The 26,985-nt window shown below is 43.1% G+C and overlaps 1 protein-coding gene and 1 long non-coding RNA gene across 6 annotated transcripts in view; both read left to right on the top strand.

Annotated features, from left to right (window-relative positions):
- LOC144587082 (uncharacterized) overlaps nt 1-11,065 on the top strand; it is a 48,707-nt gene extending 37,642 nt beyond the window's left edge. The window contains exon 2 of the long non-coding RNA XR_013542248.1: nt 693-11,065. This is a non-coding gene — a long non-coding RNA (uncharacterized LOC144587082). The remainder of the gene's footprint in view (nt 1-692) is intronic.
- Nucleotides 1-26,985, top strand: part of HDAC7 (histone deacetylase 7) — a 225,291-nt gene that overhangs the window by 54,057 nt on the left and 144,249 nt on the right. The gene's annotated exons all lie outside the window — the stretch shown is intronic.

Raw genomic sequence — 26,985 nt, 5'->3', positions numbered from 1 at the left:
GTGGACAATAGTGGCCCTCCAGCTGTTTTTTGGGCTACAGTTTCCATGATCCCTTGTTGGCAGTGCAGTGGTAAACTGGAAAATGCACATACTCATTATGACAGTCTCCATAGTCAGCCTACCCCCCCCCCCCCCCACAACAGGGGCATCGGGAAATGCAAGCTGCTGGAACACTACATCACAACAATTGAGAATGAGGCATTTTATAAAGTAAATGGCTCTTGATTGCCCACTCACCATCAAATTACCCTTGGATATAAAGCATCAGAATAAGGGTGACAAGTAACAAAATACCGGTCCTAGAAAAAGCCATTTCTCTCCCTGCTGGCAGGAGAACCAGACCTAAATATTGAAGGAACCAGGGGGAGGAATCGTTCATATTATGGGCCATGCTCCTCATAAAGTCCCGGGGTGCCAGCCCTGTGAGTCTTTGCTCCGCTACGCACCACTGTCCCTTGCTAACATCAGCAATACTGCCTAGAGCTCCTGGCAGTCTGAAAGCACCTGGAGGGCAGTCTGGCACCACTCATCCCTGACATAACAACCCTTGGATCATCTCCAATGTCTCCCTGCTGCAGCCTCCATTGCCTTTGCACCCTTCTCCCTTCCTGACACTAGCTAATGGGATGATGGCAGCCTCTTCATTCAAATGCGGTGTTAAGTCTGCTCCCAGGAGGAACGTGTGTCGCAAGTGAAGGTGTCCTCAAAAGTCCCAGGCTCCTTGTGCGCGATTCCCATGCCTAGCAAACACACCCCAGCCCTACCCTGCGTCCCTGCTCAGCAGAAGCACGGCTTTCCCAGCGTTGTGCAAGGCAAGGGCGGGCAATTGCTGTTTGGCTTCCTTTCCTGAACCACACATAAACTACTAATAATCACAGTCGCCATTAAAAAGAACGCCAACGGTTCCTTGTCCCCAAATCAGCACCTCGCAGGCCACCCACCTGTCTGCCCAGCTCAAACTTTTCCTGACATATGTATGGTGAAGCTAATTCAAATATAGGAGGAAAACACCGCCGCCGCCCCCAAAAAATCTGCTGGATCAGCATCTGTGGATTCACTTATCCACTGCCAGAAAATAAAAAAATAAAAAGGGTATTTACCAAAATTAGCCACTAGAGGGAGTAAGAGACAATGCTGTGTACAGTGTTCACTATTTCTACGTCTTTCAGCATCCGCGGAGGGCTTGGGACCGATCCCCTGCGAATACCACGGTATTACTGTGCCAAGAGAAATAAAAGACGGATTTAGAATATGCCATTTAGAAGGATAAAGACAGGTCCTAGAATAAGAGAGCTGGGTGGTTGCAAGACAGAGATGAGACATGTGATACCCTCCAGATCTTGTTGGACTACAGCTCCTATGATCCCTCACCACTAGCTGGGAGCTCGGGGGCAAGAAGACTATACTTCACTCATTTTTGTCTACATGCTGCTCCGAGGTGTGATGGAAGAGCAATCTGGCAGACAAAGGAATGGGTTTCCTCAAGTGATGCCATGTTGCTTGTTCTATGTCATCTTATTGGCACATACTCACTGAGGACTAGAAACTTTAAAACTTTACGTTCATGCTTCCCAACCCTTGAGTCCCCAGGTGTTCTTGGACTACAACTCCCAGAAACTCCAGCCAGCACAGCTAGTAGTGAAGGCTTCTGGGAGTAAAAGAACATTTGGGGACCCAAGGTTGGGAATCACCGCTTTATGTCCTGCTTATGAAACTTCCTGTTGACTCTGTTTTCCACGCAGACAGCATGAGTGTTCAAACTAGATAGACACATTTTTGGTTGCTGTCGAAGACTTACCTTAAAAAAAACCCACCCAAAAATGGATGAACCAGGATTTCTAACTTTCCAGTCCACAGTGAGTCTATGGGCCATCCTTGATGGTGGTGGGGATCTAGCAAGACTGTGTCACCTGATTATACCATTTTATGGTCTCCTACATTGTTTCTCCATCATATCTTGGAACAGCACACTGTCAGGAAGGATTTAAGCTCATCACCCCCCCCTTCTAGTTCCCCCTCCTCATCTGCCCACCACGCTGCTGGCTTTTAAAATTTCACCTGATAGAGATAATATGTTCCTGAAAGCTTGTGCATTTTGGGGTGTGTATCTATTAGTTGGCTAGAAAAGCATCCCTTCAATATGGAGTTCAGAGTTGGATCTATCTCGGGTAAAGAAGCACATCAATTGCTCCCAAGGCTTTGAAATGGCAAGTCTCTCTGATGTTAATTCTTCTTCCCTTCTCCCCCCCCGCAGGGTTTTCAGGAGAGCCTTCAAGGCTCATTTTTTCCATCTGACCCGTTGGTCCTTCTAGCTAGGGTTTGAAAGTTTCTTCTTCTTCTTCTTCTTCTTCCCAGAATCTTTTGGATGTTATCGTTTGTTTAAAGTTACTTTAATGTTTATTTCTTGCAAGCTGTCTTGAGCCTTAGAAAGGTGGCAAAGACTTTTTAAGCCGTACAGTTTTTGCTTTGGTAACTCTTGAAAAGTTCCCAGTGCTCAGCATTCGGTGTTCTTGCATGCCATGATCTGCTTCTAAAGTGTTTTTCAGAAATCCACAAGGTTGGCCCAGCAATTGATTCCTTTAGCGCCTGCATCCTTTCGGAATGGGATATTGGTCTGAAAACCTGCAAGAAACGTTGGTTCTTCTTAACAGAAAAGGAGACTAAATGGTTCCTTTACTTTAAAAAAAGCAAGTTTCAAGCCCTCATGGAGAAAATCCCAGCTGTAGCTAAAACCAAACCCAACACTACACTACTTGGGATCGGTGGAGGTATACGATTCAGTAGCACCTCGTATCCAAAGCCAGTGACCTGCTCCTCCCCGGGACAGAGTTTTGTGTGCCATGGGCCTGCGCTTCTTGAATGCAAGAGAGGACGCCCCCTTGGTCTTGTTGAGCCAAGATCCTGCCATGGGGCCAATCAGCTCCTTTGAGTGGAGCAGGAGGATACCATCTGTTCCTCCCACTAGACAACAAAAGTTGTTTCCCCACAACTGTTTGCTGAGACAAGCCAATCGCTCCGGGAAAAGAATGGGAATTTCAAGTGGTGTCTAATTCCAGGAGTGTTGCACTTGAAAAACCACATGGCGTGACATAATGTAACATAACATAACAAGGGTGGGGACAGGTAATGGGGTGGGCGCTGCTAGGCTGCTGAGCCCCTTTATTCTGGTTGCTCCCCAAGGATAGCAGGCGCTGATCTTAGTACCATTAGCACGGCATGTTTGGAGATTGCATGAACAAGTGTGTATCCTGTATGTACCACTCCCGTGTACTAGAAGGGATTTTTTTCTGAACTATTTAGGGCCTTTTGCATTGAAATGCAATAAATAAAACACATGAATTGAATGACTGTTGAGACAACAGGTCCCACTAAGTTCAATGGGGTTTACTCCCGGACAATGTCAATAGGACTGGAGGGCTCAATTTCTTGACTTCCTCTTCCCCCTCCTGCCTGAGGCGCATAAAGAGAGAACAGGCAGATGTTGCATCTGAGCTGAAACTTCCTTATGCATGGCTCAGGATCAGTGAAGGAAGTAAGGAAAGCTATGGAAGGTGACTCAAGGCCCCATGGCACCCCATAAGCCCTACTATCTGACCTATATATCTCTCTCTGCCCCCACAAACTGTTTATCTGGCACTCCTTCCTATGCTTTTGTAACATCAGCTGGGGACCATTTTCCCTCCTAAATCCAGGTGGGAAAGGGCAGAGCTTTGGATTAGATCTTAACATGTCACTTAGCTCTGGGAATCTGGCTCAGATCACACAGCAGTGGTGTGTGTGTGTTTGTCACACTCATTTATCCTTTGTTTAATAGGCTGGCTGATTTACCAAGTTTTCCCACATAGGTAGATGCAAGGCATATAGGAGATATGTTGCAGAGACCAATAAAGATTTCTTGACGTCTTGTTTCATAGAAGAACCAAAAAAAAAACAAAAAAACACACTTTGACAATGACACCAACAGCAATAATGCTATAACCCCAGCCTGTTGGAATTCAGATGCAAATATGTCCTTGTTATGCCCTGGTCACCCTGAAGTTATGTGTCACTGGTAGCCATACATAACTGTCTTTGCCTGTGGCCCACCATTTAAAATTAAACCTTTAAAAAGCTGGCTCTTCCTCTGATACATTGTTTCGCACTGTGATCTTGTTCTGCTTGGTGGACTGTAGAGGCCAAATCTAAAACCAAAATAAAGTCCACCCAGCAATCCTGGTATCTGTACAAGCTCTCTACCGTGGCTGGAATCCTTATTGGTGTTTAAGCAAAGTTTGCATGTCTTGCTGTGGCTAATTGCAGCTAATTGACTAGGTGCCGGGGTGTATCTCCAGTTTGGGATTGGCAACATGATCAGTCATGTGGTTGAGATGTCCCTCACTAGCTTATCAATAAATTGAAATAAGCCATAATAAGTTATGTAAACCTTTGGGGCAAATAGGATTGTGGCCCGTATCTCTTTAAATACATTTCACCAAGGCTTCCCCTGCTGAAATAGAAGTCCTGAAGCCCATATTATATCACTGCTGACTGGTGAACCACAACAGGATGCAAGTTGGTTGGTCTAAAGATGTCTCGCAGGGGAAGAAAACCTGGTCTCCTCCAGATGTTTTGGACTAGTGTCATCGCACAGTGGTTAAACTGCAAAACTGCAGTCAAGCCTTTGTTCACAACCTGAGTCCGGTGGCAACATATTCAGGTAGCTGGCTCAAGGATGACTCAGCCTTCCATCCTTCCGAGGTCAGTAAAATGACTACCCAGCTTGCTTGGGGGCAAAATTTTCTTTTCATAATTACATTGCAAAGCTCCAAGCACTATGGGGTAGTATATAAGTCAAAACTATTACTACTATAACTACTGTAGTTCCCAAGAGCAGAAGTCAATCTAGCAAGTTGTTAAAGACAATGGTTACTGGACTCCAACATATCTGAAGGGCACCAACATTCCCCTGAATGTAGTGCCAGAGTCTTTAAATCTTTTGATAATATAGGAGTTGTAGTCAACTTGTCTATGCATTGGTAAATCCTCCATTGGCAGCAGAGGTGATTCCTGCATTGGGCAAGGGGTTTGATTAATTGATTCTATTGATTCTTGGTGCCCTATCCCACTCCATGACTCTAGGAGTCTATGAAATAAATAAGCAAATGAGTATGATGTACTTTTATTGATGTACCTTCATCCAGTTGTGTTTTAGCATAATAATCACTCGTTATTTAATATTACAACATTCTGTATTTTCATCTGTACTCTTGTGTTGTTGTTTTTTAAAGTTAACTTTGTGAAAGACCTTGAATGCCAGTTTTGTGGAAATGTTAGGGTAGACACCAAATAAATAATCAGCCAGTCAAACCAGGCAGGAAGGCATCAGGTTGTGAATAGCACCTATAAAATAATTATGGGAGATATAATCCAAAACAGCTGAGGGACACCAAGCTGCCTGCTTCTGAATGTGATGTTTAGCATGTGTATGCTGATTCTGGGTTGTTTATCTGCATTGATTGAAAGAGGGCACACTTCCCATGACCCTTCCTGGCCCTGGACCCAGTCAGAGGGCCAAACCTCTTATGCTGGCAAGTCCATTTTCCCCAAGTGGCTCTCTTGCGTATTTATTTACTTATTGAGCTATTTGTCTCAGGAATGTGAGGTTGCACAACACACACTGGAGTGAACCACATCCCTCTTTGCAGATCAAAATAGCAGGCGTGCTTTCTCAATCATGCTGTCGGTGGCAAAGGGCTCGGATCTCCCCTCAGCCTTTCCGTGCCCGCAGAAGCAGCTGCAGCACCCACCCCCCACCCCCAAGCCAGCTGGTGCTCAAAAATTGCCTTCCCTGGGCGGTCCTGCTTCGAGGAGGTGCTGAGAAAGCCACTCTCTGTGAGAGAAGAGGAACTGGCAAGTTTAGAAAGCTGCACTAGAATAAACTGGTTTGCCTTCTAAAAATAACCTCCGATGCCTTGAACAATTCAGAAGGGTGCCGGGTGGCTCTGAGGAGCAGTGTCTTTCCTTTGTCACCAGAGGATCAAATGCCAGGCCTTAGGAGTGATTGCACAACTGGCAGACACAAGCCTCTGCCAGAGATTACAGATAGACGAGTGGGCAGAGCTGGAAAACTCTTTGCTGGCAGCACTTACATTGTTGGCATGAAACAGGTAGAAGTTTAACCAGTGAAGCTTTCCCCGACATGGTGCTTCAAGAGCCCCAGTTATTCACTCTGTGTATCACTCTTCCTTCCAGTAGTTCAGGGTGATGTACACAGTCTCTATCATCCCCCTTTCATTTATCCTGAAAACAACTATCCTGTCCGATGGGTTACCTGAAAGTGGCCAGCCTAAGGAAAATCAGATCCTCCAAACCAGCCTTTCCACTACTCCACCCTGCCACTTTTCACCATGGGTGCTAGGAGGGCATGTGATGCATCCACTTGGCTAAAAAGTTAAGCAGGGCTGTGCCTGACCAGTTCCTGTATGGGAGACCAGCTGGGATCCCCATGGCTGCGAGTCTGCCCTGAACAGCTTGGAGAAGAAATACTCAATAACTAACAATTAAATTAAAAAAATTAATCGACACACAAATATCATGGGTTTTAACAAATCAAACAAAATATGGGTGTGTGTGGGTGTGCCATCAAGTAAATTCTGACTTATGGTGACCTTTCCAAGTCGTTGGTGATATTTAACAATGAGCTTACCCTGTGGAATTTTTGCACATTGCGCTACTGGCCTAAACTCCTGTCAGAAGAGACGGGTTGGAGTGCTCTTAATTAGAAATATGGGGAGAGGGAGTCAAGTCTAATTTGGAGATTGTGTAGAATAAATTCCTGAGGCAGTTATTGGTGGCTCCCTCCAGGGACTCTTCTGGCTCATATTAGGGGTGAGTTGATTCTCCCCTCAGTTGCAGCCAGAATTGATTTTGCCTGTTCTAGATAATGGCATTGACTAAATGTTTTGGAGGACTATTCCCTGACCAAGTGTTGCTGGCTGGAGCTATTGCAGACCTAGAGGATGGGCACAGCCATGTTGTGATAAGTTAAAAGGCCTACAGTCTTTCTATAGAATGGTTCCTCAGTCTCAGTTCTCATGCTCTTAGGAAATGCATCTTTGATTCTGATGCTAGCCAAAATAGGGCGGCCATCGTCAGACCACAATTTTCTATTTGGTAGCCCCAACTCCACGTTGATCCTGCAAGGCCACATGTTTTGAAGCATTGACTTCCCCACAGCTCCGTAGAACTTCCACAGAACTCTGCGTATCTTGAAGGGGTGATACTGAGGAAATCCAGTTATAGAACATAGATGTGTTTATGGCTGTAATCAAATTGAAGATATAATTCACCATTTATCGTTCTGTCCCTTTTATGTGGATTCTGGAGAAATATTCTTGTCACCTATCACCCCATTGTTCACCAATCGTACTTCTGAGGAAGCAGTATAAGGATTGCCCGCTGATAATCTGTTATTTATTATCGCATGTGCTGTGGCACAATTTGCATTGACAGCTGAGAAGCTGCGTTTTTGTTTTGTTAAGGATCACAATGATATTTAACTACTAGTAGTACCATCAGTGAGTCTGGATGTTTGTTTAAAAGGATGTTATGATTGGACGGGTGATAAGCATCTTAATGAGCTATTCTAATTACCTGTTTTCAAACTGGAAGTTTTGTTTTATATTGGATTTTTTAAATGCCTTTAGTCAGAAAAAAATGAAGTATTTTACCTGTTTAATCAAAGAGGGTTTTTTTAAATGAATATCTCTCCGTGTGTCTCCTTTCTCCTTCAGTTATTATAACCTGAGCTTTCTGGATCACGTTTTGAAAAGTTCTGTGCAGAGCAAGCTGTTCCAACATTGTAATTTAGTTGTCTGGACCTTCGGACAGGGAAGGCTTTTGTTTTTGCTGTGATCAAATAATGTGGAATTAGAGAGGAAATCATAGCTAGTCTATGACAGATCATTCAAAGATTTACCAGCGGAGCCTGAATTACGCTCAAATCACTCCTAAGCGCATGTACCTAGGAAAGAAGAGACTGGACTGCCATCTATCCAGGATGGTATGAGGTCTCCTGCCTTGGGTAGGGGGTTGGACTAGAAGACCTCCAAGGTCCCTTCCAACCCTACAACGATTCTATGGAGAAGAGACGACCAAGCTTAAAACTAGCTGATTTGCAGCCTCATTGCTAAGGGAGCCAGTGTAGCTTTGAAGGAGGGTTGCATCTGGGTGGAGAGCCCTGGGTTTACATTTCTGCTGGCTGGAATGAACTCTTTGATCACCCACTGGAAAATGGCTCTACTCCACATGCACAGCTTGACAGTCGTTAAGCCCTCTCAAAAGGCAGCTCTGAATTCCCATCAGCCTGTTGGTACGGCTGCCATTGCTTCTCCCTTTCCTTCCCAGGTTCCTATGCTTTTAAGCAGCACAGTCAGGCAGAAGGCCAACAGGCACAGCTTTGTCTTGCCTAGAAATAAAAAAAAGGTAGAGAAAATTTGTCATTCTTGAATTCCTGCCTTTCAAGAGCTGGAATGCAAAGGACTTGGGGAAAGTCCTGCATAGTTATTAGTGATAATAATTGTAAGAAAAATGTGTATGGTGTTGTAAGGCATTGAAACTGCTTAATTTGCATTAATTTGCAGTATCTGGTTGTAGTCTCAACAAGAGCTCTGGAAACAAGGGGCAAGGGAACGTGTGGTCCTCTGAAAGTTCAGGACTTAAACTCCTAAAAACGCCAAACAGCCTAAGGAGTGCTGAAGGGATTATGGGATTTGTATACCAAGACATCAGAAGTAGAAATATGCCGTTCTCTTTCCCCCCCCTTGGACTACAAATCCCAGAATTCTCAGAGTTCCAAGCAAGCATCAGTATAACTTACTATATAACAGGCAAGTGGCCACGAGCTCAGCCTATCCTAAGCCATGAAGCCTTCCAGCCCAGCCTTTCTCCAGGTGAGCACAATTTAGTGTGTTTTGGAGGTGGACCTCCAGGAATGAAAAATTGAGGGATTTGGAGTAGTAATAAAAATAAAAATAGAATGGCACATGCAGTATTTAATCTGGAGCACCAAATGTTCTGCACGCCAGTGTAATTTAAGTCATTACCGTATTAGTATTCCCCTTACTGCAGATTATGGGGAATCGGTGGTGGTGGTGGGAGAGCAAACTTGCTGAAGGCCATGCAATCAGGCCATAGGACTGGTGAAACCTGAACCCGGGACTTTATAATGTGTAGCTTGGTCCCCTGGTGACTATACCACACACAGCTCTGTGGGGCTCTGATAATTACATAACAGTCATGAGGACCGTCTTATTGTTGAAAGAAAGGGCGAGGCGATCCCTGATGAATACCCATTTTGCTAATTGTGTGGTTATGTGGTGCTCTGTTAATGGCATACAAATGTGGCTTAAAGAAGAAAGGGCTTTGTACTCTCTCTCTCTCTCTCTCTCTCTCTCTCTGTGCGTGTGTGTGTGTGTGTGTGTGTGTGTGTTGTCATTTCTGAGAAAGAGCCACTGGCCATAAAACAAAAAGCTACCATAGTGAGGTTTATATTGTTTGAGGCACAGGGAGTATGTTAACATTTCCGTCAGTAAATGATGTAGAAAGTAGGTCAGAGAGGCCCTAACTACAACCAGACGGGCTTGCAAAGAACTGCACAGCTGCTGCCCAGAGAGTTAGTTCTTTCAGTGTAATATAGATGCTTTATTATGGCATTTCTGCCTCTCCAGCTGGAGGGAACAGACAATCCTTTTAAAAGAGAGTCGAAGGTGACATGATTGAAGCGTTGCTTCCCGTGGTGTGCCATGCTGCTTGCGTCTGTTGCTTCACTGTCACCAGAATGACTGTGTGATTATATTTTTTTTAAAAAAAGGAAAAGAAAATTGCCAAAATACTTGGCGGGATGCTATATTTTCTTTTCACCCATTGGTACTTCCAAGTCAAATGAGCTTGGCGGGGGTTTGACAAGTTTGCCAAAGGGAGACAGGAACGGAACGTGTCTTATTACATCTTTCAAATTACCTTCAGCACTCCTGCAGGAGAAAAGGAGCACCTGTTCATTTATTTCCAACCCGTGATGATGTAAGTGGGAATACCGTACAGACAACACGTAAATCTGTCATTTTAGTGCCACATCTCTGAAATTGAAAAGGACCTTGCCTTTCACACAGCTGTCTATTGCGGCTATCTGATAACACATAAATGAAGAGGACATGCTGCTAGTTCATGCTGCCGATATGATCATGCATCCAGGTGTCCAATTCCATTGGGCTTTACAGGTTTCACTCTAAAGTTGTGTAAAGCAAGCCTCTCATTCTCATCCCAAGGGAATGGAGTTGCATATAGAGGTGATGGTGATGGTCTGAGTTATTCTAAGATAGACTATCCTGTTTGCATAACCTTATCATGGCGAGGTACACTTTCAGACTCTTTAAAAGAATTACGAAGAGGTGTCTTTTGATCCCTTTTTCATTAGAGCACTTGGGCTTGACTGAATTGTGCACTTGTTTATTGGAATCAAATGTAGGACACATCTGTTCGGCAGACAATCTTGCCCTTTTCTGGTTTTGATTTTCCTTAAGGTTCAAATTGCTTAGGTACTGCTTCCCTTCTGGTCTGTACAGAGCTTCCATACCAAAACTCTATCCTTTGTTTTCGTGCCATTGGTATTGCTATTATAGCTTGATATTATTCTGGGGAGAAAAACAGTGGTGTATAACTTGGACTCTGGATTGGCTGCACTAATAGCGCTGGGAACATCGTAGAGGCATGATCCAGCTACTCTCCTTCCATCTTAATGGCCTTGTCAGGTGAGAGTGGGATCTTCATAGGATGAGGTCAGAGTGGTAGCTGAGCCCTGTCATGCCTGGCAGCTGGCCCAGATGTACAAGAACCCACAGGGCTAGTGTGAAACTGAGAAGCTGGCAACATTTGTATGAGTCTTGGCACCTTCCAGGGTTGATTAGCATCTCATGCACCCTGCATGGAAACCTATGTGGAAGAAAACTGCAGCTGATGCAACAACTAGCTTGTGGTTGAGCAGAATTTAAGGAGCCTGTCCCCCAGATTTTCCCCCACCCTTCCCATGTACTGGTCATGTACTGGTCACAATTCTAATCCTGACGTCTGCAGCTTGATCAAGCCCATTTTAAATCGATATTACAAGGATCAAATTATACACAATAGATAGCAAATTGTTAGAAATGAAAAGTATGTTAGTGTTCCAACAGACCTGTGTGTCTTAGCAATTGTATGCACAAAGGAGGCCTAGAGTTACCTCCTGATGACCAATTAGATATATTAAAAAAGTGTATTTGCAAACTACTGGAGGTGAGGAAGTTGGTAGTTTTGACACATTGGGTGTTGCAGTCTGATGAAAAGAAGAGGTTTAGGCAGTTTTTGATGGCCTAGGCCAGGGGTCTCAAACTCAATTTACCTGGGGGCCACTGGAGGCAGAGTCTGGGTGAGGCTGGGCCGCATCAGATTTTCTACCAAGCGGAGCAAGAGCCCGAGGAAGCTGCCCACGAGTTTCCTTAGCCCATCTGGGGCTCCGAGGAGGAGGCGTGTGTGAGCCCTCGTTGCTGGCCACGACCCCCTCCAGCTCTTTCTTCACTACCACCACCACCACCAGCAGCAGGACGAAGAAGCGGAGAAGGAAGGGAGCGCCGGTGACCGCCTAGCCGGGGGTGGGGGGAAGGGAATGACATATATATTTTTTTAAAAAACCCACACAGAATTGCCTTGCCAAAGGAGAAAAGCCCCCATCGGTACCCATGAAATCAGGTGCACGGGAGCGTGCATGCATGCACACAAACACACACACACAGAGGTCCGGCAACCTTCCTCTGAGGGCCCCCCTCAAAAAAGGCGCACTCAGCAGCAGCAGCTACCCCCACCACGATGGAGGAGCAAACTTTGCGAGGCGAGCCCAGGCAGCCTCAAGAGCCGAGGTGGCTGAAGCAGGATGAAGAGGAGAAGCACCGCCGGGCGCTGAGGTGGCCGCTGGCCGGGCTGGTGCTGGGGATGCCAAGAGAGAAAGAGAGCCAGAGAGCCGCTTCCCTGGAAGAGGCGATGGCGGCAGCTGCTGTTGGAGGCACTCTTCGAGGACAGGACAGGAGTGAGCTCTGCTCTCAGGCATCGCTTGGCGGCGGCTTGGGCACTCAGGGAAAAGGGCTGGCAGCGTGTCTCCCTCACCAGCTCTCTCCCAAGACAGTGCCTCTTGCACCCTCCATCCGGAACTGCAGCCGGCAGACAGGCGGGCTGGCTGCAGTTCCAGATGGAGGGTGCAAGAGGCGCTGTCTTGGGAGAGAGCCGGCGAGCCAGGCAAGTCTTTGACTCTTGACAGCAGAGGACGTGTGAGCGCTTCGGGGGGGGGGGCAAGGTGAGGAGGCACAAACTATCATCTGGCGGGCTGCAAATGGCCCCCGGGCCGCATGTTTGAGACCCCTGGCCTAGGCTCTCCATGGGTCTCATCATGGCCAGAAGTACCAAAACATGCAGGGAACCAGAAGTGTCCAGCTGTCCACTTCCAATTGATTAAAAGGTAAAGGTTCCCCTTGACATTTAGTCCAGTTGTGTCCAACTCTAGGGGGCGGTGCTCATCCCTCTCTCCAAGCTGTAGAGCCACCGTTTGTCCGAAGACAATTTCTGTGGTCACGTGGCCAGTATGACTAGACATGGAATGCCGTTACCTTCCCACCAAGGTGGTACCTATGTATCTACTCACATTTTTACATGCTTTCGAATGGCTAGGTTGGCAGGAGGTGGGACAAGTGACGGGCGCTCACTCTCCATGGACTCGATCTTACGATGGCTGGTCTTCTGACCTTGCAGCACAGAGCCTTCTGCGGTTTAATCCGCAGTGCCACCAGGTGGCTTTATTTCTGTCTTTTTGGGACTGGGAGGAGGAGTCTTTCATCCCCTATGCAAAAACTGCAGAGCAGAAAAAAAGCCACGTTTTATGATTTTTAAAATTGTGGGGAGAGCTTGTGTGGGGACTGAGGGCCCCCAAGAGACCTTGTGCCTACATGCAGCCTGTGGGCTGCATTTTGTTCACCCTAGGTTCAGGGGATAAAAAATGGCAAATTAAATAAAATTTGCACTGCAAATGTTTTTTAAAAAATTCTTAAAAACGCACATCATACTCAAAGTAAATCACAGCCAAGCTGTTAAAAAAAGCCCATCCAAAGCACTGTGTATTTTTTCAAGCAATCCTGCTTTGTCCAAAGCTGGTTTGTCTAACACTGATACTTGTTTGCTTAGTTCCCTTTTCCTTGAAGTGCCTGGATGGAAGGGCGGGCAGGAGCGCCCACTTCCTTTGGTTTCCTTGGCCAGCCCTTGGATGGGAGAGGGGAGGCGCAGCATACTGTGGAGGGCTGGAAAAATTACCCCTGCTGAAATCTCTTCTTCTGTATACCTGTAGAAGAGAGTCATATGATATAATGGGTAGATTGTTGGACTCAGGCTCAGGAGACCAGGGTTCAAATCCCTACTCATCCAAGTGAGTTCACTGTGGGTGACAACAATAAACCATTACATGGAACATATCTCATACAGTGGTGCCCTCAGCATTCCACTGAAATCGCTGTTTAGCGAAATCATCGTCTTGCGCAAAGCGTTTCCCCATTGGAATGCATTGAAACTCGTTTAATGCATTCCAATGGGGAAAATAGTCATTGTCCATCAAAGATCGCCCATACAGAAGCCATTTTAAATCGCTGTCTTGCGAAAGAAAACACCCTAGGGAAGCCATTTTGCAGAGCTTCCAATCAGCTGTTGAATCGTCCTCTTGCTAAGCATTGGCCTTGGGAAAAAAGCGTCTGGGGAAGCACAGACTGAAACGTCATCCAGCGAAATCCCCCCAATCACTGTTTTGCGAAGTGCAATGGCGGTCACAAAACCTTGTCGTCATGCGGATTCGTCGTTTTGCGGGGTCGTCGTCTTGCGAGGTACCACTGTATCTGGAAAAGCCTAATAAGGTTGTGATAAAACAGAAGCAACTTGATAGTATATAACTAAGTATACATGTATTGAAAATAGATCCATATATCTCTGCATCTGGTCACCTTCTCTCTCTGTCCATCCAAGCCCACTGATCAAAGAAGGACTGGTAATAGAGTTCATTATTTCTTAGGTGTGTAGCCAAGTGGTTCCTTTTCTGCTGACCCTACATACAAGTGACTCACTTCCTGAAGTGCATCCTCCCTTCAATATGGCAAGGAGGGAGGAAAGAAGAAGGTGTTAGGAGAAAGCCCCTACTGCAGCTTCGGAAAGCATCTGAGTATCTTCTTAGATCTTCTGCCCAGCATCTGGAACATCTTCAAGAATCACAGAAGGTTGCTCACCCATGTGTTAGAGAAGCCTTCTCCAGCCTAGCACCATCCATATGTATTGGGTTATAACTCCCAATAAGCAGGGCCGATAATCTTGGTTTGGCTTGAATAGTGGAAGCTGTTATTTGGAGAACGCTGTAGTTGATCCTGTGGGTGGTGAGGGAAAGGGGTGGGATTCTAGGCAGTTGATGGGAGGGAGATTTTTTTTTAATTTGATTAAAGAAATGGTCAGAATTTGTTTAAAAACTGGAGGATCCTACGTGGCCAAGAACAGGGGAGACTATGTATTTAGGTCCATTGTTCTTGTGCCTGATTTCTTCTCTGCTAAGTCAAGAAGCAAGTATAACTTAGAACTGAAGAGCTGGAAGGGACGGTAGGGATCATTAAGTCTTGTGGTTTAGTTGTTTAGTCGTGTCCAACTCTTCGTGACCCCATGGACCAGAGCACGCCAGGCCCTCCTGTCTTCCACTGCCTCCCGGAGTTGGGTCAAATTCATGTTGGTAGCTTCGATGACACTGTCCAACTATCTCGTCCTCTGTCATCCCCTTCTCCTCGTGCCTTCACACTTTCCTAACATCAGTGTCTTTTCCAGGGAGTCTTCTCTTCTCATGAGATGGCCAAAGTATTGGAGCCTCAGGTTCAGGATCTGTCCTTCCAGTGAGCACTCAGGGTTGATTTCCTGCAAAATGGATAGGTTTGTTCTCCTTGCAGTCCAGGGGACTCTCAAGTCTCCTCCAGCACCACAATTCAAAAGCATCAGTTCTTTGGCAGTCAGCTTTCTTTATGGTCCAGCTCTCACTTCCATACATCACTACAGGAAAAACCATAGCTTTGACTATTCGGACTTTTGTTGGCAAGGTGAAGTCTCTGCTTTTTAAGATGCTGTCAAGGTTTTTCATTGCTTTCCTCCCAAGAAGCAGGCGTCTTTTAATTTCGGGGCTGCTGTCACCATCTGCAGTGATTAGGGAGCCCAAGAAAGTAAAATCTGTCACTACTTCCATATCTTCCCCTTCTATTTCCCAGGAGGTGATGGGACCAGTGGCCATGATCTTAGTTTTTTTGATGTTGAGCTTCAGACAGTTTTTTGCACTAAGTCTAGCCCCTGTCAAAGAGGCAGAGTGGGGAGTTGCCTAAAACGATCCAGCAGTAACTTCTAGTCATCTAGGATGGTGACAGAAAACTTCAAGAGCACAATTTAATTCATAGCCAACATGGGCCTTTGCAGAACAAGTTATTTTATGGCTGTACTGTCTGGTGAGAAGATGAGAAATACAACCAATTCAGGGTCCCAGGAATCTTTTGCAACCAGATGTTGTCTTGAACTTCAAATTATAGTATCAATGTTATTCCCTTACATTGCTTACAATTAGTGTTACAAATTTATTTGGGAGATGGGTTCTATGTGAAGTTTTTGTCCTAGAAACCTGTTCAAAAACTCACTTTTCATTGGCAGAGCAAAACTATTCTCTAGTTGCTTGAGCTGATCATGACATCTGTAGTGTTCAGCCGCATTGCATAGACAATCTAGTGTTAGTGCACAGACAAGATTGATGGTGTTTGACTTCTGTTTTTCTTCTGATCCATTCAAATAATGAGGAAAGGTATTTTTTTTGTATGCTGATACACAAGTGCCCGCAAAGGGTCGAAAGAATATATGCTGAATTGCTCATTTAGACTGTCTCAGCACAAAATGACAATTCAGCAAAGAATTTCCAAACCCAATGAAATTCCTCCTATGAAGCATGAAACTAAGAGGAGTGTTTTTACCCACATCCATGTTCTAGCGTTTTATACAAAATGCCTGTATAGAAGACTGTCCAAAAGTATATCAGACAAATAATAATAAAGACAAAAACATAATGGAATCTTAAAAACTATTATATTTTAATGAAAGCTTTTGCAGAACTTTGTTCAGATATATGAAGTGCAGTACAGAGATTAACCCAGTAAAAAATCCGTGCCAGGTTCTAAGAGACAGTGGTGTCTGGTTGAATTTCACACCTGCAATGATTTATGACCTCCGTTTGGTATTCAGTTATTTTGACGTCTGCTTTTGTACAGATTTCAACAAGGGACAAAATACAAGGCAAAAGGAAGGAAGGAGGGAAGAGGATGAGATGTTGTGGTCATTTAAAGACCAACTGTAAACAGTTACATGATTAAAGAAAATAATAGGGGAACAATGACAGACCTTGTTGTGAAAGATGGGTTTAGTAGAAGTGAAGGAAAATGACAGTACAGTAGATAACATGATAATTATTATATTTGGTAATGTAATATCCATAACTAGTGTCTTTTTTCTTTGAGAAGCCAAACATTGCATCTCTCTCTCTCTCTCCTTCTCACACAGAAAGAAAGAGAGCAAAAGCACAAAAATAGCCTGTGTGATTGTTTTAGAAGGCGAAACAACCCATTCAGTGCTTCTGGATTTTAAAATCCCTGGCAATGAGGCAGCAGCTGTCACATTTTTGGGTAACTTAACACTACTTTCATAAAGACTTTTGTTGCCAATTCACGCCTTCTTGATAGCACGTTGCCCTCTCTTGTGGGTAAAGGGAACACCTTTGCAATGCCTCAGCAGATGGGGAAAATGAGAACTTACAGCCCTAGTGTACGTACAGAGAGTTCAAGATAAGAGCGTGTGGATAATGAGAAAAGGCTGTAAGAATAACTTCAACCGCAGCAGGAAAATAGGGCTGATCATGTCTGTTATTTCTTATCTCCTTATAAAAAGGTAAAGGTTCCCCTTGACATTTTTTGTCCAGTCGTGTTCGACTCTAGGGGGCGGTGCTCATCCCCGTTTCCAAGCCATAGAGCCAGCGTTTTGTCCGAAGACAATCTTCCGTGGTCACGTGGCCAGTGCGACTTAGACACGGAACGCTGTTACCTTCCCACCGAGGTGGTCCCTATTGATCTACTTGCATTTGCATGCTTTCGAACCGCTAGGTTGGCGGGAGCTGGGACAAGCGACGGGCGCTCACTCCGTCGCGTGGATTCGATCTTACGACTGCTTGGTCTTCTGACCCTGCAGCACAGGCTTCTGCGGTTTAGCCCGCAGCGCCACCACGTCCCTTTATCTCCTTATACAGTATTGGTATTAATAAGCATATCTCTCAGGAGGCACACACCCAGTTTGTCAACTGCAGTTTCTTAAATGGTATCTGTTACATACAGCACTGATGGTACCTGTCTGTCATGGGTTTGGAGGGAAAGTTCCATCCTATGGGGAGTTGAAGGCGGGACATCAGGGGGGAGGTGCTGTACTGTATATATATTTGGAGCTTGTGTGGAGAGTTAGGAGTTGGAGTCTGTGTGTCAGACTGGGTACAACTGTGTGTCAGTTAGTACCTACCTGATAGGTTCAGGTTTCTATCTGGGTAGCCAGAACTGATAGGTTCAGGGTCTGTGCTTTACTTTAAAGTGTTCTGTGTGAACCAAACTGTTGTATGTATGATTGAGACTAAGCCACGTTACAGTATCTTATTTACCTGATCTTTTTATTTACCCTGTTTGTTATTTAAATAAACCTTGTTCTTTTGTTTAGTAAAATCCATTCCTGGTCTGTGTGACTTCTTATAGGGAATGGTTGGTGGCAGCATAACTGAAGTGTGCTTGGTCTTCTGACCCTGCAGCACAGGCTTCTACGGTTTAGCCCGCAGCGCCACCACGTCCCTTTATCTCCTTATACAGTATTGGTATTAATAAGCATATCTCTCAGGAGGCACACACCCAGTTTGTCAACTGCAGTTTCTTAAATGGTATCTACTAGACTAAATACTGGGGCAGACAGAAGTATTAATTGTCGTAATAGCCATGCCCTGTGAAATTGAGGTATGACCCAAGAACTGTTGGTCTTTGTTCACCAGGTTTTTTTTAATGAACACATTATTTCAAAATCTATTTAAATTTAAATAGAGCATTTGACTTTAATTTTTAAAAATCCAGTTTTTAACTTTTGTTTTTAAAAATGTTTGTTTCTTACCCACTCTGTATTTAGACTAGTCTTTCTGTATGAAAATGGGTGGTGCACCATTGTTCATAGGTGTTCTGGCATGCTGTGACAACAGGTGGTTGGCCCATCATTTGCTAGTTGTTGCTTTACTCCTGTCCTTCTGCTAGACTTCCCAAAGGTAAGCAGCTAGTGGCCACTACGTGAGCAGAACTGCTGGATGAGAGACACCTTTAATCTCATCCAGCAAGGGTTGTCTTATGTCCTTTGCCATATTTATAACCTAATGACTTTGTTCCTTTCTAGTGACGTCAAGGGAGCATATGTGGCCTGAAGCCAGCTGATAGCCCCAACCTGAGGAGACCCATAGAATCCAAGGGATCACCACACATTAGGTGGCCCAATCTACCATTCAACAACTGAAATTACTAACTGATTTAGACCATTGTTCTTTTCTCTATCCCCATATCCTTTGAGTAGGCCAGGCTATGAGATCAGGATACCTGAAGGTCTTCCAGGGAGTTTATGGCCCAGATAGCATGACATGAAACTGGATCTCTCACATTCCATTCCAGAACTCTAACCATTAAGCCACATTGTCTCTCTGTGGTGCATAAAGAAGTTTAGAAATGGTACCCAGGTTCATAAAGATTGTGAAACACTGCTCTATTTATCCCGTATTTTCCTTTGTTTTCTTGTTGTTTTGACCTACCTATCACCCCATAGTGCTAGAACCCTCTCTGGGCAGTTTACAACATAATTATTCAAAAAACATTTTGGCCAGTACCTGGGTAGTTTCCAACCTGGGAAGGATGAAAGGCTAAGTTAACCTTGAGCAGGCTACCTGAATCTGTCAGGATCAAATTCAGGTTGTGAGCAGAGGCTTGGCTGCAGTTCTGCAGTTTAACCACTGCTCCACGGGACTCTTTTTGTAATGTAAGGGCCAGGGAATGTCAAGAGGGAGTGTCTCTAGCAAAGCAGATGCAATGTTGTGACACACTGAGCTGTTCTCTACAGCTGACAGAGAGAGAGAGAATCATTTGCCAGGGGATGGAACAACAATGCTTGCAAAATACAGACTTGAAGATCAAAGTTATGGACAACCTTGAGGCAGTGGGCCAGAGAAAAGTTATGTTTTGTGCAGTGCTTTTGCTTCCTGTCCATTTCCAAGTAGGGACAGAAAGGAAAGAGTGGAACTGAGATGAATCCAGGTCGTTTTTGGATGGGAGGCAGACTGGCAGGAACCGCAGTCTTCTAACTATATACAAACATGGCTGTGATAGCAATATTGAAATACTGTACTAATGTAAGAGGGGAAGTGTGTATTTTATTTGGGTAAGTGGCATAAAATTCACATTTTCTCTTTTTTAGGGGGGCAGGGGGTAGCAGGATTGCCAACTAGCCATACAGGAACAACTGTACATCAATGGATTTCCTTATTGTAGGGCAACTTACTAACCTGCAATATTCTAGACAACAGGTGATGTTTTTAATAGCACGGAAGCAACTATCTTCATTTCCCAATGCATGTGGATCAAGCTGCTGCCAGGAACAGAGAGGAGCAACTTTAGAATTTACAACATATAAAAAAGTGACATGCTTGTATGTGGCAGTTTATAGATATCTGTGATGTCAGCAAAGAACTTAGGTGACATGGTTCTAGAATCAGATTAATTCTGTTCCCATGCCCAACCACAGTGGGGGAACGCATGGTTGGGATTGGTTTATGAGATCAACTGGATCACTGGACATAAACAGCTGTCTTTCTCTTTGTATTACCTAAGCAATGCTGAACATAATCCAGATCCAGTCAAGCTCCTTTAGCTCACCTGGTTTAACATGAAAATTTGTAAGTCAAGCATATGCTTCTGTTTCACTCTGTTCAAATGACTGTGATTTGAAAATGCTGAACTGGCTCAGAATTTGTACAATTGATCTATAGAGCGGCAATCTTTTCTCAGGTCAGCTGGTAGGTTAAGGCCAGAATCCCACATACCCAACTGACTTTGGTCTCATTGGGACTTGCATTTGATTAGATATCATAGGATCATTTTATAATTTACTAAAGTAGGTGGCCCATTTTCTATGGCTAAAATCCTGTTGCTTAGAGTAGGGCCACTGAAGTAACACATTAAAAGTAGTAACATTACTTGTTTCATTTGAGTAATATAGGACTTTTTACATTTTAAAAGTATGATGTAAAATGTCAAGTTTTTGCAATAGCAAATAACATTTACTCATTCTTGCAAAAATGTTACTTTAGGGGATAGTGATGAGCCTTTTTGGCCATTTATACATTTTTGAGTACTGACAGTAACTAGCCAATACCATGTTACTCATGAATATAACAATAAATGAGTAATGTCTTACTTTCCTTGAATAATATTCCCAAGGTTGCTAGCTTACTTGCTTTGCATACTGAGGCTATTTTGATTCTGGCGTGTGGGAGGAACTCGTGTAGTGTCAAAGTTAGAGTATTACAACATACCGTAGTCTTCTCCGTGTCAACTTCAAAGTCAGTCCCCCTAAGGTCAGTGATGTCAACTCTCAAGAAAGTTGACATGGATGAAACTGTAACCGTGGACTTGTACTGGAGAGACTGGGTTCAAAAACTCTTGCTCTTTTGTAGGGTTTCTTGGGAGACTGGACTGGCCGGCTTAACATCAGCATAACTTTTCCATCAGTTGCTGATGAGATAAAATGAATGAAAGTGGAGAATTTTGGTTCAGTTATGTTTTTTTAATATTAATGTACACATTTACTCAGCTGTAAATTTTTTTAAATTATCTGCTGTTTAATATACATTATTTGAAATGTGGAAAATAAAATAAGGAAATAAAAGAAAAGGAAGAATACAGCTAGAGTAATAGTTAATGATGTAATAACTGAGATGATACACCTAGGCTGAGGTACGAGACTAAGTTGCCCCTTATCTCCAGTACTATTTACACTGATAACAGAATTATTGGCACAGATAATTAGAGATGATAAACAGATTGTAGGGATAGAACATAAAGATAAACCTGTTTGCTGATGACACATTATTAATACTGTAGTTAAAAATTCAATAGAAACAACAGAAAGGCTTAAATCACATTTGGAGGAATACTAGGATGTAACGGGATTAAAATTAAATTGGGGAAAGTCAGAATGTTTATTGTTAAACCACTAGGATGAGGAGAAAAGAAGAATGAAAACAATATTTGAAGGAAAATAGGAAAAGTTTTTAAATATTTATGGATTAATATTACCTGGAAGTTACAGGATAGAATTAAAATAAGACTGGATGGATTGAAAAAAGATAAAAGGATAAAAGATTATCAGAAATTAAAGATTTCCTGGTTTGGTAGAACTGCATTATGCAAAATGAAAATTATTTCTAAATTAAATTTTATATTTTGGATGCTTCCTATAAAGATTACAGAAAAACATCCGAAAGAATGGCAGATAATGATAAATTGTTACTGTAATAAAAATAAACAAGTGAGGATTAATAAGAAATTATGGTATGTAACACAAAAAGGGAGGTCTTGGATTACCCAATTTAAAATTATATTATACAGCAAATCAATTTAGACGTATCCCAGATATTGTTAAAGGTAATAAAAATTTAATTTGGACAGAAATAGAAATGCAGGGTAAGGAAGAAAAAAACTGAAGTATATTGTTTAAAAAAATGGAAAAGAGATTATAAAGATTACTAACCCTTTCCTTAAAAATATATTAGAAAATTGGAAAAATTTTAGAGGCATATTGAGCCCACCAATCTCTCCTTTATCCCAGGTGGTGAATTTAAACCAACTCAATTTAGAGGCATATGGCAATTAATGATAAATTGACATGTGATATGATAATAATAAGAGGCCTATCAAAAAACAATGATTTTAAGAAAATATGGAGTGTATTCTTGGAATATGGATTTCAGAGATGGAAGGGGTATACGCTGAGGGAAGAAACAATCAAGTTTTGAAGAGAAAATGGATTGAATTAATTTTAAAAATATTATTAATACTAGTCTTGAGGGTGAAGGTGGCATTGGTGTATTATATAATTGTATTTTATTGTGGTGTTAGGTTTATGTTGTTTAGGTTGAATGTTTGTTTAATAAAAAAAATTAAAAAAGAAAGAAAAGAGAGCTAGACTCTTAGTAATGTAAGCCGGGGCTGCATTTTTCTGTGCCACTATTAGCACCTTGGCTGGACTTTCACATTCTTCATTCAGATCCTTTCTTTCTTTTACATTCAGCTTTCCTTAAATTAATTTTGTCCATTTCTATAACGTGTCTTTTTCCTGTGTCTTTTTCGTTGAACTGCCGGTCCGTGTGTGATATCAAGTGAATCTATGGCTAGCTGCCTTTGTTTTTGTCTGCCAGTATAAATAGCAACGTGAGAATCTCTTGTGCTAATTTTATGTCTCTTCCCTTGCTGACGGAGTTTCATTTTGGTTTTGATGAGCTGGGTCGTATCGAATGTCAGCACGGTGACCACTTGAAAGGAAATGTCGCTGCTGACTGAGTACCCTGGAGACTCTGTATGTGCCGGAAATGACAGCAACAAAATGAAACACCTCCAGTTTCACTCATCTCCCTCTGTGGATATCTATCTCTGTGTGGGTCCGTGTATTAATATCATGCACAGATGTTTCATGGGGGCATCTTTATAGAAACCGTCAAATCTAAAGGACAATGCACTATTTATCTTCCCTTGCTGTTCTGAAAACTTCCTTTGGGGAAAAAAAAAGATTGCTACTAAGGTTTCCCATTTCTGACGCTTGCTTTCCCAGAGTCTCCTGATGTTGCTAAAATGTATGTATAAACCTCATGATGAAGCCGGGGGGGGGGGGGGGGAATTCCTCTATGGTCTTTCCCCATAAGGAAAAAATGGGGGTATCTAGTATTAGCACTAAGGTTCATGATCGTGAGTAGGTAGGGTACATGTATACCCTGTTTCCCCTAAAATAAGACCTAACCTGAAAATAGGCCCTAGTATGATTTTTCAGGATGCTCGTAATATAAGCCCTACCCCCAAAATAAGCCCCAGTTCAGTGAAACTCAGCCCTCCACCCTTGTGCAGCAACCAGAAGAAGATGAAGTGACTGTATATAAATAAATGTAGATTGTTGTACATGGAAAAAAATAAAACATCCCCTGAAAATAAGCACCAATGCATTTTTGGAGCAAAAATTAATATAAGGCCCTGTCTTATTTTGGGGGAAACAGGGTAGTACTCAGACTGGCTTGGTACCCTGTTCTTCTGGGGGGTACTTTGGGACCATGAAGTTTGCCCCAAAGCCTCACAGGGTTGCTTTTCTTTTTCAAGGCACAAAGGGGGGGAATTAAAATCCCAACCCATGGCCCCACAGGCAGGTGCCTTGACTCTGTATATAGCCTGTGAAAGTGCAGAGGAGATGCATCTAGCTACTGAAATACTTCCAAGTTGTCTTTCTGGATCAGATCCCTTGTGTGGCACAAGACAATACAGCAGAAGCGTCTCCCAGTCAGTTCTATCATCCCTTTTCCACACTACTGTACTTTTAAGTTTCTTCAGTAACGTCAAAGAAAGATGACAAACAGGGGCTTTGGAGAAGCATAAGGGAAGGAGATTGTGAAGCAGGTGGGTCAATGGTTCCCAACCTTACGTGTGACCCAGGTGTTGTTGAACTGCAACTCCCGGAGACCAGCACCACTAGCTGTGCTTTTCTGAGAGTTGCCGTCAAAGAATACCTGGATTATCCAAGGTTGGAAATCACTGCTTGGTCCATTACAACCATAGCAAGGGTGAGCCAAGTGAAGGACTTGCATTGATTGTGTAAAGCTAAGAGGGTCAGGGAAAAATAAAACACAAAATATGCATAGTCTTTCCAATCTGTGCCATGCTGTAAGCACATTTCTGTAGCCTCAGTTATTCTCTGTCTAGATAAACTCCTGACATTTAGCACAGAGTGACTGGGCCGCCCCCCAGTTTTCCAAATTCTTGCTCAGACATACAGCCGACATGCAATCAGTGATGTGCCCCCTACATTCTTGTCATTTTCCACATGTAGAAAGTACAAGGGAGAAAAAGCTGCTTTACAGCTCTTCCTTAAGTGTGGTGAGCTTATCCAGGCAAGGAAGACCTGAAAGAAAGCTTATACTGTAAATTCAAATTGAACCAAGCATTGCAGATTTCAGACTTTGTGCGGGTGTTTGTATGTTGGTGGGTTATGCACTGCATGATACTTCTGAGGTTTCTGAACAAAGGAAAGTGTAGGGAATGTGTAGAAGCAAATATATAAATGATCAAAGAACTTAAGATGTAAGCAAACTGAGGGTTTTTTTTTAAATTGTATGTTAAATGCTTTCTTATAAATTAGTTGACTATTTGCAGATCTCCTGACTAAAATAAATATTGGCTGAAATCGATTAATAAGTTGCAATTAGAGCAATCTCATTGCATCAGTGGGACATATGAGAGAGTTGACTCACCAAATCCCCTCTGATTGAACGGTCCCCTCTAGTTGTGACTTATACTGTTGGCTAGCATGGTAAGTTGCACTAGAGTAGGTCAATTGAATCAGTGGAGATTTGGTGATCCAACTCCTCTGTACATTCCATTGATTCAAATGGTCCTACTTAAGTTACATCTTACTTTAGCATAGTCAGTTGCAACTAGAGAATGCCCATATGAATCAGAGGAGCTTATACTGTTGATTCTTGATTTACTAAGTCCCTCCTAATTCAGTGACCCTATTCTAGTGCAACTTACTACAGTATGCCATGCAACAGAATTTCAGACATTGTATTGTTATTGTTATTATTCTTGTTATGTACTGTACACACTTATCTTCTGGCCAAAACAACTGCTATGAAAATTTAACAATAATAGCCAAGTCAGTTCTTAGTTTCTTAGGCAGAGAGTGAGTACTCAGAGATGGCTTGCCCTTCGCTTCTTCTGGGGGCACCCTGGAACTGTGCAGCTTGCCCAAGGCCACCCAGGCTGCCTCTTCTGAGATGCACCGTGGCAGAATTGAGTTCCCAACTTCTGGATCTGCGACCAGATACCTAACTCATTGAGCTATCCAGCCAGCTTATGAAAGTATAGGAGAGTGCAGTTTTACATTCTCACCCTGAGTGCAATATTAGCTAGTCACAGATCCCCTGGGAGTTCTCTGGAGAAGGAACTGAACGACTGCAATCCTGAATGATGATCTGGGCCCAGTGATTATTCCCTTCAATAAAAGCATTGCTAAGATGGGAATAGCTCCAATTCTCAAGTAACTCTTTATGCATCTCTGGACATACCCCCTGCATCTGTGGCCAATGGCAATTTTGATCCAAAATAAATAGAATGTGATTGAGTCAGAGGTTTTTCTTTTTCTTTCTTTCCTCTAGTGTGCATCTTTGACTAGGGGTCCCAGGTCTAGCTAAAATGAAGGAATTTTGTCTGCCAGTGGCAGTGGCAAACTCATCACATAAAGCAGGCAATGACTCAACCAACCCTTGGGTAAAAGCAGGCCAGTTCCTTTCTTGGAATGCCAGGTGATGACTCAACCTTCGAGTAAAGGCAGTTCTTGGGACTACTTCGCTTTATGACACTTTGTAAAAGCAGTGGCATTCCAGAAGAAAGAGGGGATTAGAAACAGTCCATTTTTGGGAGGGGGAGAAAGGACCAATAACAAAACGTGATCGATACATCTCTAATTGAAAGAAGATCCCCTTTTACTTTATCTAGCTGTTCTCAAAGTTTTGTGCTGGAATGCACGGGTTTTCTGCAAGGTTCTCGAAAATGGAGTAAGTAGATGAACTTTCTTCCTGTTTTTCTGCAGACTGAATGGAGTGATATATGTAGGCAGTGCCAGCGGAGGAATGTTTTAGATCCCAGTTCTAAGCAGTTATTTGAAAGTATGTCACGTTGATTTCAGTAGAACTTTTGATTGATATGTTTGTGTCAGTATTTTTAAAAATAATATTGGTTCTTCCAAGTCATAGGTGAACTCTTTGGCAGGATCAGTATCCTTTGTGGGAAGGAGGTTTGTGTTATTTCTGTGATATCCAGTTGTTTACAAATTGAGCATGTAGGAAAAGATGAACGTGAAGAGGAGAGATGCCCAGATACAGACTATTTTCCCCTTGCCCAGATACAGATTGTGCACAACACCGTTACTCCTCCATAAGCAACAGAGTGTGCATGTGGAAACCCACAAAGCTTCTTCTTACAAAGCAGATATAAAACTTTGACTCCTTTATCCATTACGTTCTAACTGATCATATCCCAAAGTGTGTGTCTGTATGTGTGTGTTTTTTTTTCATAGCAGTAGCCATCAGCCATCAAGACTCATCAAATACATGTAACTTCAGACTGGAAACTTGGAAAAAAAAGTTGTTTTTGTCTATACAAAGATCGTGCTTTTGCTATAATATATTGGGGAAGTATTAGACATTTTCCTGCTAGTCTTGTTCTCTTTTCTTGCTGCCTTTTTGAACTTGGTGGGGAAAACAAAACCTCAACTAATATTCGTTCCACATTGCTGTGTGTGGAAAAAAAAAACCTTGTGCTTGAGCACCTCTGCCTTTTTTTCTCAACAGAGCAGTAAAATAAAACATTGGTCCCATCGTGAACATGGTGATTTTTTGGTTTATCAAATTCAACATTGGTTTGATACTGGTGGGCAGGGGAGAGAAACGCCAGCTGTCTAAGGAAATTGAAAGCTACTTTATATTGACCACTTCACTCACTATTGTTTGCACCC

The sequence above is a fragment of the Pogona vitticeps genome, chromosome 2 (assembly GCF_051106095.1).
Source record: "Pogona vitticeps strain Pit_001003342236 chromosome 2, PviZW2.1, whole genome shotgun sequence".
Taxonomy (NCBI): Eukaryota; Metazoa; Chordata; class Lepidosauria; order Squamata; family Agamidae; genus Pogona; species Pogona vitticeps.
This window is presented reverse-complemented; position numbering and strand designations above follow the sequence as displayed.